We start from the raw sequence: 15,434 nt of genomic DNA on the forward strand, positions 1-15,434 counted from the left end.
AATCACACCTCCCTCACACACTCACACTTATAGGTGGTCTCTGATAAAAAATCACTCTTAACATAACCACAGATTACAAAAGGAAACACAAAGCACTGCTCGCGTAGAGTTTAAAAAGAATGCTGGTTTTATTAGATGTATTATTGAAAGATTTTTGTGCTGAATGGGGTGGCCACACTATTCTTCTGTCTACGGTCTCTGCTGTTTTCACACTTCTCTGGTGCCATAACACCTGGAGTTTCAGTCTAACACTCAATTCGGCTTCTGCCAGGCCATTCTGTGCTTGCTTCTAAATGGTGCGTGGATACTTTGTCAATGTTCTGTACATTTTAATGCAAAAAAATTAGTTTAAATCATTAATGTGACCCTGGATCACAAAACCAGTCACAAGTAGAACGGGTATATTTGTGGCAATAGCCAACAATACATTGTATGGATCAAAGTTATCGATTTTTCTTTTATGCCAAAAATCATTAGGATATTAAGTAAAGATCATGTTCCATGAAGATATTTTGTAAATTTCCTACCATAAATATATAAAACTTTTTTTTTTGTGAGTGGATGCAGAACAATCGCGAACATAAATGAACAACTTTAAAGGAGATTTTCTCAATGTTTAGATTTTTTTTGCACCCTCAGATTTTCAAATTGTCCTATTCTAACAAATCCATACATCAATGGAAAGCTTATTTATTCAGCTTTCAGATGATGTATAAATCTCAATTTCACAAAATTGACCCATGTGACTGGTTTTGTCGTCCACGGTCACATGTTGTTTTATACTACGGGGCTGTTAAATGCTTCAATCTGATTGGCTGACAAACGTTCTAAGGTGTGCAATTATTTAATAAGGGAAACGCATGGCAGGTCTTGACCGCATTTCAGTTCCATATCACTTCGCCAAATGATTTCAGTTATTTCAAAGGTCCTTACACCCTACAACATCAAAAGAATAATGACACTGACCAAGCAAAAAAAATGTGTAAACAAGACAAATTGTTTCCATTGTTTTTACCACAAAATGACATTTTAGTACAGACAGCATAAACTCTCTCTCCCACTCAAACGCACACACAGAGAATACGGACACACACTCGCACAGAAACGTGTTGTCATCACTGTTCTGATGATTTTCTCTGTAAAATTGTTTAACAACTTAAAAGTTATATGACATTTCTCACTAGCGAGGTAATAACGGCGCCGTTCTTGGAGCAGATAAACACTAAACAGTTTCGCTATTAGTAGAGACAGACAGTGTTGAGAGACGCACAGACTCAGGTATACCTAATTCACATACACTTAATCTCTCTCTCTCTCTCTTTCTTTATGCATTAGTGTGCTATCAGTGGCTGAAGCCTCCATTACTAGCTCTAAAATGACGTTTTGGATTAGCAACGGAGGTTTGGGATTAGAAGCTCAAGACATACAAGAGTGTTTTAAGGACAAAAACCTGACAAATCCCTTGAAATACATCATCTGAACAATGTTTTGAGGTTTGGTAAACAGTACAAGCGAAATAATTGACTCCGAGCCGTTGAATTATTGATAAATACACCTCGGTGTGCATTATTTCTCTAATAATTCAACGGCCCGTTGTCTATTATTTCTTACATAATTATCCATAAAATTTAATTATCCGACTTTTATATTTGTGTAAGTAGGCTATATTGTAATAGTTCACCTAAAATGTAAATTCCGTCATTATAATACTCTCACTTACAGTACAAATAAAATCTTTTCAAAGATATTTTAAAATGTTGCACACATTTGACATTTTATTCACAACCTATATCCACCATTGCACTTAGTCAAACTCACATGCAGTCATTTTCTGCACCAAGATTTTTATAACGTGGCCAAAATTATTACTGTTAATGTAAGGTTTACTGTTTTTTTTTATAATTAATTTTTTTAAATACTCAGTCTGCAAAATTAACCAATAAAAGCTTATTCATTTAGGTAGGTTAATGTTGTACTTTAAATAAAGCTAATTGTATTTACATTTATTTACAAGGCATATACAATCAATACAATTAAACACACACAGAAAAAGGAAAAGTGGCTTCTATAACATTGTTTAAAAGCCTCACGTCAGACTTTTTTTGTTGTTGTTTATTTCAAATCTATTTCAGTTCCTGAATACCCAGTGAGGTACAGAGGTGGAAATTGCAAACAGAAAGCGCTAACAGAAACCATTTGAGTGACAGAAAGGCACAATGTTCTACAAACAAGATTCTCTAGAGTGAATGAAGCAGTTTATCTCTTTGGTGATGCATGGAGGATAGACACTTACAAATACAGTTAATAATTTTTCAGCTCCTGAGAAGTGTCATAAAAATCATTCAGCTGTGTGGCATTTATGTGGCTGACTAAAATAGAAAATCAGAGTCCAGGTGAGTTTATAAGTGATCTGTTTTCTTCATCAGTCTGCTATTTATCCCCACATTACACGTTCATTACGCTCTCCTCTCATTTACGTGTCTGAAGCAATGACAGGCAGTTTGTCGGAGGGGAATACCAACTGAATACATGCTATCACCGGCCTCTAAATGAATGGCTAGTGTTCTGTGCAAGCCTTTAATTCCAAACCTTTTACTACAGTATGTGTTTAGCCTTTAACCTTTTCACAGAATGTTTGTAAGCTTTACACAACCTCCCATGTATTTTCTGCGTATTTGGCTATGTGTACGTCTGTCTACCAGCTTCAGCCAGTAGGCATATTTAATTTTCTTGGTTTTTACTTCTTGTGAACTGAACAAAATTTTACATTTTCTAAAGAAATTCGCCACAAAAGGGTTATGACAAAAAAGTCATGACAACATGTGCCTTTCCAATAGTTTAACTAATCAAAAAAATTTATTCAATTTCAACTTCATTTTTAAGTTATACGAGATTCAACTAGACAAGATAAAAAAAAATTATAATAATTGATTACTTGAAAATGTAAGGCAGCACCTGAACTTAGGTGTCAGTCTAGCTAACAGGACACATTCTTAGAACTTTGGCTAACGTTCTGGCAAGGTTATAACATTTTCAAATAGAGAAACCATTCCCTTAATGTTTTCTCTAATGTTCACATTACCAAGAAAATTAGTTTTTAAAACATTTAAAAAACTGGACTTTTCATAACTGAATAGGAACATTTCCAAAATATTCTTAGACCATATTTTTCTTTCAGTTGTTTTAGCTGAACAAAAATGGTCCGTTATGCTGCTCGAAGTAGCAAAACGGTATTTGTTGTCATATTATTTTAATATATGATCATAATCATAAACACAACTGGTTGTATTAAAAATTGTTTTACTGCAATTTGTTATTCAAGTTGTTTACCTATAGAGGTTAATTAATCAGAAATCACACACATTTGCAGGAGGTAGCTTACTTCTGCATTGAAAAATAAGCTAGCACCTATAAATCTTTTTTTTTTTTGTAGGACTAGATAATATAAAAAAACGCTCTGCTATGACATCAGACTGAAACTGCAATACGTGTTTTGTTTCTATTTGGAATATTTTATATTTTAAAATGATCACACAACACAGGTAATCACACATTACAAGATATGACCATTACATTACCATTACAGATATTTAGACCATTACCAGTTCTTGTGTAAAATGACATTTCAGACAAAATATTATGTGTAATTTTTGTCTGTTTTTCCTTGGCAAACGAAAATGGTTTTAAAGGAAGCCACTGCTGAATTAACTGCTCCTGAATTAATCAGTGTTTTTGAACAAATAGGTTGAGTGAATTAATCAATGACTCACTCAAAAAGTCAAGTCACTTGTTTCATTCCTGAATGAATCAGCGTTTTTGAACAAATCCGTTTAATGGATTAATCAGTGACTCACTCACTTGTCGCTACTTGAACTTGTCGTAACTTTCAGAACGATGCACAGAAAAATACAAAACACTAATATAATATGTGTAAATTCTGGTACCTATTGTCTCAGAACCCAATGAGATTTTTGTAAACTGTAAAATGTATAAAAGCTTATACGACTGTGACAAATCAATATAATTTTAGTTACAATTCTGTACAGATAGAAAGAAAGATTAATTGGAGAGATCAAATGTAGCTCACGGTCTCATCCTATGCTATCTGTTAGTGGTTTGAGCTGTACAGTAGAATAGGTATGAGTCTAGGCGCAAGGCATGGCATGAAGCCGAGATCTACCATGCTGCTTAAAGAGACTGTTTTCGGGGGATGGCCCTCCGCTCGGGGGCCTCCCTGTCTGAGAGAGCGGCTACGAGGCACCAGTCTCTGCAGGGGAGACATAAGCTCCAATCAAAACAGGATTATATAGACCCTAGTTTAAAAGAGAATAGTGCCCACACACAAAGACAGTTGCACTGAGGCAGATGACATGTTGAGGACAGCTTTCCTTCACACCACACACTGGTTAAAGCTACAACAAACCAGTTTAGTCTCAGACTACTCAAACGGCAAAGTCATTATACAAAATTATTTCATTCCTAATCCTATTCCTCATTAACTAGCTCCCCAAAGATTAGCATAACGTCCAATAAATACAAAGCAAAACTTCCCGCGCCAACAAGTGACGCACTAACACTTATAAAGCAAAAAAGGTGCGGAAGGCCATTTGAGACTTTTGTTAGTTAAACCACATCCCGCCAAAGTTTCTTCCCAGTGGCACGGTGCTGAATAAAACGATATTGTGACAGGACATGGGAACTCCGCCAACGCATCTGTAACACAGGAGGAAAATTCAACGGGAGCCTGCTGTAATTAGACTAATAAATGTTTTACCATGGATGTATTGGAAACAAAGCAGGGCTTATTGCAGCGTGCATGGCTTTCATTGCGAGACCTTGTAAGCGAATGATGTCTTCTACTCCGAGTCAAAGGGCGTCCTTAGTGTAGCAATGAAACAATTTAACGGGAGCTCAACCTCTAACAATAAAAAAAAAGAAGTTTTTGCTACTAAGTAAGGAGGAAATGTGGAACCGCTTTCCTTGTTTTATAATTGACGGATGTTTGACAATTTGTATGAGGATTTTGTTTAATTCAAACCCATTTTATGTGCATATAAATCCTGATTAAAGATATGAACGAGGCCCTGAGTGAATGTCACTACTAAAGCCGTCGATTTGACAATGTTATGATAATGTGTGCAACATTGTGTGCCACGTCCATTAAAAACACGCCTGCTGCTGTTGCAGAATAATCTGGTAGAGAAGGTGGTGTGTTTTCGGTTTGATGTGGTGCTGAGGAGTCTGGCTCATTATTGTATAGGACCGGTTTGGCCTCAGCCACAGAATATGACCTGTTTAGACCCGATTAGCCCTCTTTAATGACCATGGGGCCACCATATCACATTCCCCCAACCTTTTATTTTATTAAAGATGTGGTTATTCAAAGAGTGTTGGGGAAATAAAAAGTGGCATAGACTGGGTCAGGAATTCATACACCACTGGTTGCTGGCAGACCAAATCATAGCCACATGAATGATGCTTACAGGTAGGTAGGCTGAAGTTCGGGTTAGGCCCCAGAAAGAGTGAATATGATTAAATAGGAGAGCCAGACAGGTAACCTTGATGTTTGCATTAGCAGTGCATTATGGCCTCCATGTGTATACTGTATAGTATATCCAACCTCCTACTGTAGCGTACATTGCTCTGTAATTTGCACAGACTGTGTCCTGGGCTGGTTAATTAATCTCAGAGAGCAAACCAGAAAGGACTGCCTGGTGATTTTGATTGGAACGGTTATATTTAGCTGTCTGACATGCCACTCGGAGGTGGCTGAGAGCCTTGGCCTGCTGGGTTACTGATGGTCAGTGCTGTAAAAATATCCATTTGTCAAGTGAAAATGCACTTGAGGTGTTTCATATCTCTCCCAAAAGGATTCTTCACTTAGACACAAGCCATAATAAGAGCTGAATTAGACAATTTCCACTTATTGAAGACCTGTACAGTATACAAAAAAATAAAATGGATAGCAAAATATGTAACCTCCTCAGACTGTCTGATATTTTTCAGGATTTCTCATTATTTATTTTTTTATATATTTGCCATGACACTCTTTTATTCTATCTAAAATATGATTCTATATTCTGAATATATAACCAGCTGACTTGTCTGTATAATCATTAGCAGTTGATCCATCCTAAAACCTGTATGACTTTCTTACTTCTTTGGAACACAAAAGAATATATTTTTGGAGAAAAATATATTTATATTTATTTTTTACACATGCAATTAAAAGCCAATTGGTCCAGTCAGTGTTGTTTGAACCATCCACCGTTATTCACAATATCTTCTTTTTGTTCAGAAGAAAGAAAGAGAGTTTTTCAGTTTTGGGTGAACTGTCCTTTACCATGCAATTACATTAACATTTGCAATAGGAGTCACTTGAGGATTTTTAGACAGCAAATACAGTATTTCATCTTCACCTTTCATACAAGACCCCCCTTCATAAACATACTGGAAATTTTGCATGTGTTATCCATCCTACTTGACACCCAGCTTTCATAATTTAACATGGCACCTTTTACACATTGAGCATCTAATATATTTTCTCAGCTGGAACTCTTGAATAGCATTGTGAGCTTTGTTGAAGTGTTGAGTTGCAGAGAATCCACATCCACCTCACAGGAGGGGGGTCTCTGAATAATGAATCTATAGAGGAAATACATGTCCTGCCAATGAAACATTCACAAAACCTAGACTTTGCCCTTCTAACCGTAGAGAAATATTCATTTTTAATGCTGGGGAAAGTAGGTCTGGACAGACAATTTCATCTCTTGGTTAGTGGAAACCCGACAGTCCATGGTCCCTCCAAAACGGAGCCACAGCTGTCAAATCAACCTGTCAGGAAATGCTAAGCAATTGCCAAAGATTAAACTATTTGCCAGGTTATACAGATGAAACCTGCTATCCAAACACATTTAGATGAAGGGACCTTTCAGCAGTAAAATGTGCAGAGCAAACTTCTCTCCATGAATTGTGTCTTGAAATAATACTAATGTTGCACATCAGTATATTGATGATCCTATTCCTCAGTTTAAGTTTAAGGACAGCCTCATTTTTCTCACACAAAACATAGTCTCTTTAGTTGGCTAAACTCAGAGGTTGTCAACCATAGGGTTGTGGAGGATATTTTTTAAACGTTTAGCATACTGTTTTAGACATACAGTAAGTTAGATCTATGAATTTGTAAAGTTTTGAGAAAGTGCAACACGCAATATGGCAGAATAAGTCCTTCTAAATAAAAGAGCCAATCATCTTTAAAGTTAGTAAAGTTGTATTTATAATAGTCCAAGTGACTACAGTGGCTCAACCATAAGTTTATCAAGCGACGAGAATACTTTTTGTGCGCAAAACCCCCCAAAAATAACGACTTTATTCAACTATTCATTTTCTTCTGTGTGGGCCTCTGAGTGAGTTCACGTAGTGTACAGGCTGTGAGCCTACGTTCTGACGCACAACCCAGAAGCTCTGCGCAAGATAGATAGGCTTTTAATAATCTTTCAGTGCGCAAAACCATGATAATATGACACGCATGAAGCATGATAATACGCTTCAAAACAGAGCGGCACAAAGCGAGTATGGCGTATGCGCATCACTGGTGCAGAATGATGTGCTTAAAGCAACATGGAGTCGCAGACAGTGTGCAGCGCTGCACAAGTGCGCATTTAAAAGTTCACGACACAAAGCAAAGAAATGTTGAGCGCATAAATCCTAGTGTCTATCTGTCCAACAGTTTATTGATCATTTGTTTCTTCACAGTTTTAAATTCCAGTTATTGTGCGTTTGATGGCAATTCATAGTCCGGTGCTGTGTGAACAGACACGGTAGGTAGGGAGTCATTTAGAAACAATAAACTCCAACTAAATAAAGTAATTTTATGCAAATCAACAGCACTTTATCTACAGATCAAGCATTATAACGTTAATATTTCATATTGGAGAGAGTTTTACCGTGCATCATGTCGCAACCGGACGAGGCGCGTGCTAAATGCTGAACAGAGAATGATTGACAGCCGCAGAGGAGGGAAGACGAGTTTCCGTGAACTTTAATTTAACAATGTAAATATACTTCTGTCGCTCACATTAAGCAATGGAATGGCTTCAGATGACTTTGAATATATTGCAGGACAACTTAATTAGTGCTTGTCTATTTCTTTTGGTCCATGACTCCACTTTGTGCTGTAGGCCTATAAAAGAGTGCAATAATCGCGGTTAGATCAAATAATCACGATCAGGTTATTTAATTATCGCGACAGGCTTAATTTCAGCATAAGAAACAACATTTATGGGACAGTTTATTTCTGATTGTGTTGCTGATTTGAAATATGTTATTAAATTGTGAGTTCTGCAAACAGTTTTTGAGATTCCAGGATTCCCCCATTCAAATAGATAGGACTTGGTCTTCGATGCCTGAAATTACGGTGGCCGAGAGAGCTGCAACTGAAGAAAACACATACAATTAGAAAAAAACATCAAATTAAGAAAACATTTTGACAACATGTGCTGCAAATACTCACAATGGGCCTCATTCACCAATATCTTCCTAAGAATTTTCTTAACTTTGTACTTAATAAACTTCCTAAGAAAAGTCTACGTCAGATTCATGACATGTTCTTAAAGGGATAGTTCACTTTGAAATTCATTTTTGGTATGTTTTAGCTTACCTCAAGGGCATCCAAGATGTAGGTGTCTTTTTTTCTGCGGTAGTTTCAATTTTGATATTTTTAGGTCAAACCGTTCTTGTCTGTCAGTCATATAATGCAGGTCTATGGTCACGGTCTCAAAACACAAGCACAGAGTCCAAATTAAAACAATTCCCCGTCGTCCAAATTAAACAATTCCCCATCGTAAGTACACATTGATGGCCTGAGACACGAAACGAGCGGTTTGTGTGAGAAAACGAACAGTATTTATATCGTTTTTACCTCTTATACGCAGACATGTCCGAGTGATCTGATCTGACGTGTACGCAGACTGGTGCATAGATATATACACTAGATGTCGCCTTAAAGACATTCGTTCCAATGAACTGCCGTAGACAAAGCGACATCTAGTGTATATATATCTATGCACCAGTCTGCGTACACGTCACACACCAGGATGCGCGAGCGCCCTCAGATCACTTGGACGTGGCTGCGTATAAGAGCTAAAAACTATATAAATACTGTTCGTTTTCTCACACAAACCACTCGTTTCGTGTCTCAGGCCATCAATGTGTACTTACGATGGGGAATTGTTTAATTTGGACGACGGGGAATTGTTTTAATTTGGACTCTGTGCTTGTGTTTTGAGACCGTGGCCATAGACCTGCATTATATGACTGACAGACAAGAACGGTTTGACCTAAAAATATCAAAATTGAAGCTACCGCGGAAAAAAAAGACACCTACATCTTGGATGCCCTTGAGGTAAGCTAAAACATACCAAAAATGAATTTCAAAGTGAACTATCCCTTTAAACAACAGAATTGTTCGCAGCTGTGTTCTTAAGATTGATGAATCCCACGTCTTCGTAATTGAAAGCGCTTGCCAGTTGTTCCTAATTAGCATAAGAAAACGCCCCGCATTCCCATATAAGGACATGACACTTCAGGGCCGTGTGCAAGAAAAGTTGTAGACGCACAGATGGTGGTGGTCCACCGATCAACCAAACGAATAAAGAACTTCAGTAATTCTGAAATAGAAATTCTACTGCAACAGGTAAATGCCAAACGAGGCATAATATTAGATTTAATCAGCTTAATTGCTGATGTAAATTGCAGTGTTAGTGTTTCTTTGCATACTGTGATTTATTTTTTTCAACAAATGATCAGAAATGCATTACAGGAAAATACTATCTTTGTAAACGACTATAGAATAAAATAAAATGCAGTAACCAATTATTTGGAGCAAACTGTCATCACTCAAATGTGCGTAGATTTTGTTCTTAGCTAAGAACAAATCCAAGATAAGAAAACATTAGTGAATGTCAGAATCTTCATAAAAAGTGTGTAAGTGGGGTTTATGAACACATTTCTTCGTAAGAACGGTTGGTGAATGAGGCCCAGTGTAACCAAATACAGAAACGAGCTGCAAATACTCACAACACAACCAAATACAGAAACACGCTGCAAATACTCACAATGCAACCAAATACAGAAACGTGCTGAAAATAATCAACACAAAGCTCAGCAAATACTCAAGATGCAACCAAATACGGAAACGTGCTGCAAATACTCACAAAGCAACCACATACAGAAACGTGCTGCAAATACTCACAACACAACCAAATACAGAAACGTGCTGCAAATACTCAACGCAAAGCTCAGCAAATACTCACAATGCAACCAAATACAGAAATGGACTGCAAATACTCACAATGCAACCAAATACAGAAACGCGCTGCAAATACAGAAAGGCACTGCAAATACTCACAATGCAACCAAATACAGAAATGCGCTGCAAATACAGAAAGGCACTGCAAATACTCACAATGCAACCAAATACAGAAACGTGCTGCAAATACTCACAAAGCAACCAAATACATAAAATTGCTACAAATACTTACAAAGCAACCAAATACAGAGCACATACGATCAGGATGTTAAAATAAACAAAAATCGCACCTTTCAGGTCATCAATAACACAACTAATGAGTAGAGATTGAAGAATAAGCTTGTCCCCTTGAAACATTTATGTTGTGGTCTGTGCTATTTGCAGTGCGTTTCTGTATTTAGTTGTGTTTTGAGTACTTGCAGCATGTGCTGTCAAACTGAAGAAGATGTTTTCTTAATTTGAATGTTTTTTATTTATTTTTTATTAATATTTGCATGTTTTCTTCAGTTGCAGTGAGTTGAGCTATCTTGCAGCGCAGTGAGCTCTCTTGGCCACCGTACAAAATAGCTGCCCGGAGGTGTTGCAAATATAGCCGCAGAGTGAACAGACTTTTCTTGAGAACTAGAAATAAACAAACCTAAATGTCAAGATCAAAATCTCACACGCACTGAGAGAAATGATTGTCAATTATAATGCAATTGACCAAAAACTACAATAGTAAACAAAAACAAAAAATACTTTTATTTATAAAATGTAATTTTCCACCTGTGAGATCCTAAAGTTTTCCTCTGAATTATGTTACGTGGGTGGTTCACCAGAATTTTGAAACTCTGGAAAATGGGTTGTGTGCCAATTTATTTATTTTTAACCCTGGACAAATGGCTTGCACAAGAGCATCTAGTACATGATATTAAACACATTAAACAAGCTGACAGAAAGAAAGACAGTTAATGTAAATCATATTATATAACTGAACATCATAATTCTCTTTATGATAAAACCTAACACATAAGCAGATGAATAATCTTATTCACAGATCTTGTTCATTTAGAGAGTATGTCGTAACATGGTCAGGCTCCACCAAGTGCAAATTACTCCAAGTTATAGACTTTAAAGTGATCCCTTCCTTTTTTTTCATTCATGGAGCTGAGAGGGGCCACGAACAGATGAACTTTGTATGTATAGTGTTTCTTATATTTAAATGTTCAAGAGGACCACATTACCTTTTTTTATGATTTTGATTGTAATAGGGTCTTATCAAAACCAGATGTATGCAGTAATAATAGGCAGCTGCATAACTCTGCCTCAGGGCTTTTCCTTACATTAAAAAAAAAAAGAAAAGAAAAAATGAGCAAAAGGAAAAGGAAAACTTCCACATGCTAACATTTACACAGTGATTTCTTTTAATTGCACTCTGCTTTTTAATTTGCCTCGGACTAATGCTTTTAAAAATGTGCAGAAGGTATTTTATTGAAGTTTTGCCTAACGCTGGACCATGTTTCCGTGCGTGTTCTTCTCTTTGGTGCGTACCTGGCAACCTGCATTCCTTGTTTCATTCCCAGAGTCAAACGTGTCACACGGCATGTCGAATGAGCTGACTTCCATCAGTTCTTTGCTTCAAAGAATTACTGTAAATTAACATTCCTTATGTTGGGCTGTATGGACAAGTCCCAGTGAATCATGTTCGAGGCTCTGGTTGCAGCCTTGACCAAAGAACGGAGGTTTAAATCTACATGACTTGCTATAGCTTACTGAAAGGAGCATTGTGTGGAACGCCATGTTTCCATAAACTTCCAGTGATGATAAAGCTTCTGAAGCAAGTCTTCAGAAACTTGACAGCTTAAAAAAGGTTTGATATGTATTTTGACTTTTTTGGATGACTTTCGTTACCTGGCTTGCAAAAGAAAGCAGAGTTTTCATAAACCATGACCAGAATTGCATCATCATCATCATCATCATGTTGTTATAGAGTCTTCAATTTTGGCTATTATAATAATTATTTATATTAGGATCATCTGTTTGACATGGTTCATTTGTACCATCATGGTGTAGAAGGCATTGATAAAAATCTGGGAGGTAAAAGATTGTTCCAAATTCTATACTTCCTTGACAGAACACTCTAACCTCAACCGTCTCCTGATTTAAAAAAAAAATTAATTGAAGAGAAAAGCAACAACATAAATATTGTGGGAGTATTTATGGTTATGAGCTTCCAGTGGCAGTTCCTTCCAGAGATCTATATTTCTTGCTTTCAGCTTGTGGAAATGATGGATTGAAGGCTTGAGGAAGAGCCCAGACCCCCGACCTGCAATAAAGCAACTTTGCCGGATGACAGCCACGGCACCGTCCACAGCCGTCCTCCTAAAGGAAAAAAAGTGAAGAAAAACAAGCATTGATCTGAAAAAATATGGTGCAGGTTTAACCTGAGAGTCACAGCGCTACTGTATGTCTTCCTTAACCCTACTGAATCTCAACTTTCCATGTGAAGAAAGTGCTAGTCGGTGAATGGGTGCAAAGCACTTATGATCATGCAGCTGTTGGTGTGTGTATGAGAAATCAGCTTTAATTGGTACTCAAAATGACTTAAATAATTATAAAACGAATAAAAAGTTATTCAAACTTAAACAATTATTTACTCACCACCGTCATGTCGTTGCATATCCGCATGACGCATAGCTCTCAAAACTAATTTGCATATAGGTAAACTTCTAAATCAAAAACAAGGCTTTCCAAGTGACTGATGTGAAATGCAGCGTGGAGATTTTTCTTCTTCGACATACTCTCGTCAATCTCGTGTTCTAGGTCTAGTTAATAAGTGGAAATGTAATGTTAATATAGGCCTGATGTTTGTGAGAAAAAGGTGGATGGGTGCCGGAAGAAGCAATGTAACATGTTTTGCGATGACGTCAACAGAAGAAACTTTTAATATACCAATAACAGAGATTCTGACATTTTTACTAGGCTACTTAAAGATCTAGACTGTGACAGCTTTAACTGAACTCATATTTTCTTCTTGGGGACAGCTGTTTTCAGATGTTTCTGTCTGTTGTTTTTTCGTATTGTTCAAAGATAGTCACCTATAAATTGCCCCCTCATGAAAGAGAATCAAAGCTGATGGTGCTTTAAGTTGCCTTTGCATGTTCTCAACACTAGCAGCATGGCCTCGTTTCATTCGTCTATCTTATCAAACTAAACAGACAGCACCATCTTGTGGTGAAAAGAGGTCAACCGTTCTGCCAAGTGGAGAAACTCATTATTGATAAGCCTACACATGAGCCTACAAGTGAGTGAGTTATATTGGACTTCCCATTTTTACCTGGCAGATGATAATGTAAAGTAGCCAAAAAGTTCTATACAGACTTAGACGAGTATGGAAAACCATTTCCTCCACATAGGAAAAGAAACATGCCTTTGTAAATTTGTAAAACTGACTTAAATAAGGCAGAATTATACTTTATCACTTAGTTATGATGACATAAGTTGAAATTAGAAAAAATGTCATAATTGCGACATTTTAATCTCATAATTATGATTTAGTATAGACTATATCATAATTTTGACTTTTAATTTCATAATTATGACTCACCCAGAACACATCTAGCAACACAAAAAATCCAATCACCTTGACTTCCAAATAAAAACATGGCATCCAAAGAACTTCAGCCTTCAAAAAACCTCAAAACCTGTGTATCAGAGCGGTAAACAGCGGTATTTCATGGTTTAAAAATAGTAATAGAGGCCCGCTGCCACACATCTCACGTATTTGTGAGTGAAAGCCTTGAATGTTCCGCAGATGGACACCTTTATTCTCTCGCAGTCTGAGCTGGAGCATCGTCGTTGGACTGTGGTCCTGCTCAAACTCACGGTGGTTAATTAGTGTCCTGTGGGAGCCTGGCAAATCCTCTGTCTAATGAAACCTCTTCAACCAAAGCCACAGTGTCTCCACCACATTAGAGCTACAGTAGCAGACTCACAATAACATCTCAACGTTATTATGCCTTCTCAGTAAGTAGAAAACCACATTGCTGTCTCTCACTGGTCAGTCAAACACTGGACCCTCTGTCATTGGCAACCTAAGGGAGAGACAGCTGCCTAGTCATAGTAACTGCAGTATCCAGGGATTACACCCAGACTGCTCCTCACACAATGGAGGGCTTCTTCTGGCTTAATGAAGCAGATGATGTTTAATCCGGAGGTGGATGTGGAAAGTTTCATCACAGAGCTCTTACGTATGGAAGCCCATTTCCGCCACATAAGAAAAAAATCATGCTTTGGTAAATCTTAATTGACATAAACAGTCATAATTATGACAAAATAGGTTGAAATTATGACATACTAAGTCATAATTGTGACATACCAAGTCATTTTGATGACATAAAAAGTCATCGTGGCATACTAAATCATGGGCCTATGACATAATTCGTGACTTAGTATGTCATAATTATGACTTTATTTTGACGTATAAGTCATAATTATGCAGTCATAATTATGAGATTAAAAGTAAAAATTAAGACAGTCTACTAAGTCATATTTATGAGATTAAAAAGTCGAAATATGTGTCTACTTTAAAACAGTATTGCGAAGTACAACTTCACTTTCAGGAATACTGCAGTGTGACATTTCTGAAATGTAACTGTTTTGTCATCTTTTTTTGTTGCCATTTATTTCCGACAGAAATATATATGTCCTGCACATGTACCTGGTCCTACTCGACCCTCTTCGAATGGGATTTGAACAGGTGTCTCCGGGAGGCCGGCGTGCTAACAAGGACACAGTCTCTAGCGTCAGTCTAGCGTCAGTAGCTAGTGTGTCTCTTGAGGCCAGGGTAGTGAGGTTTACACAGCTCTTATTGGCTTGCTTCTGTTACACTCACCCCCCTAAACCTCACTCCTATCTGGGTCACGGCACCAAATGTATACTCAACCCTCTCTGAGCAGCATTTGAACCGGTGTCTCTGGCATGGGAGGCAGGTGCGCTAACAAGGATGCTAAAGACTGCAGTCTCTAGCTTCTGTCGCTAGTGCGCCTCTTGAGATCAGGGGAGTGAGGTTTACCTGTACCGCTCTTACTAGCCCGCCTCATTTACTCACGCAACCTCAAACAATGAACACAGCTGGAGACTTGCT

This window comes from Leuciscus leuciscus (genome assembly GCF_965113295.1).
Source record: "Leuciscus leuciscus genome assembly, chromosome: 20".
NCBI classification, from domain to species: Eukaryota; Metazoa; Chordata; class Actinopteri; order Cypriniformes; family Leuciscidae; genus Leuciscus; species Leuciscus leuciscus.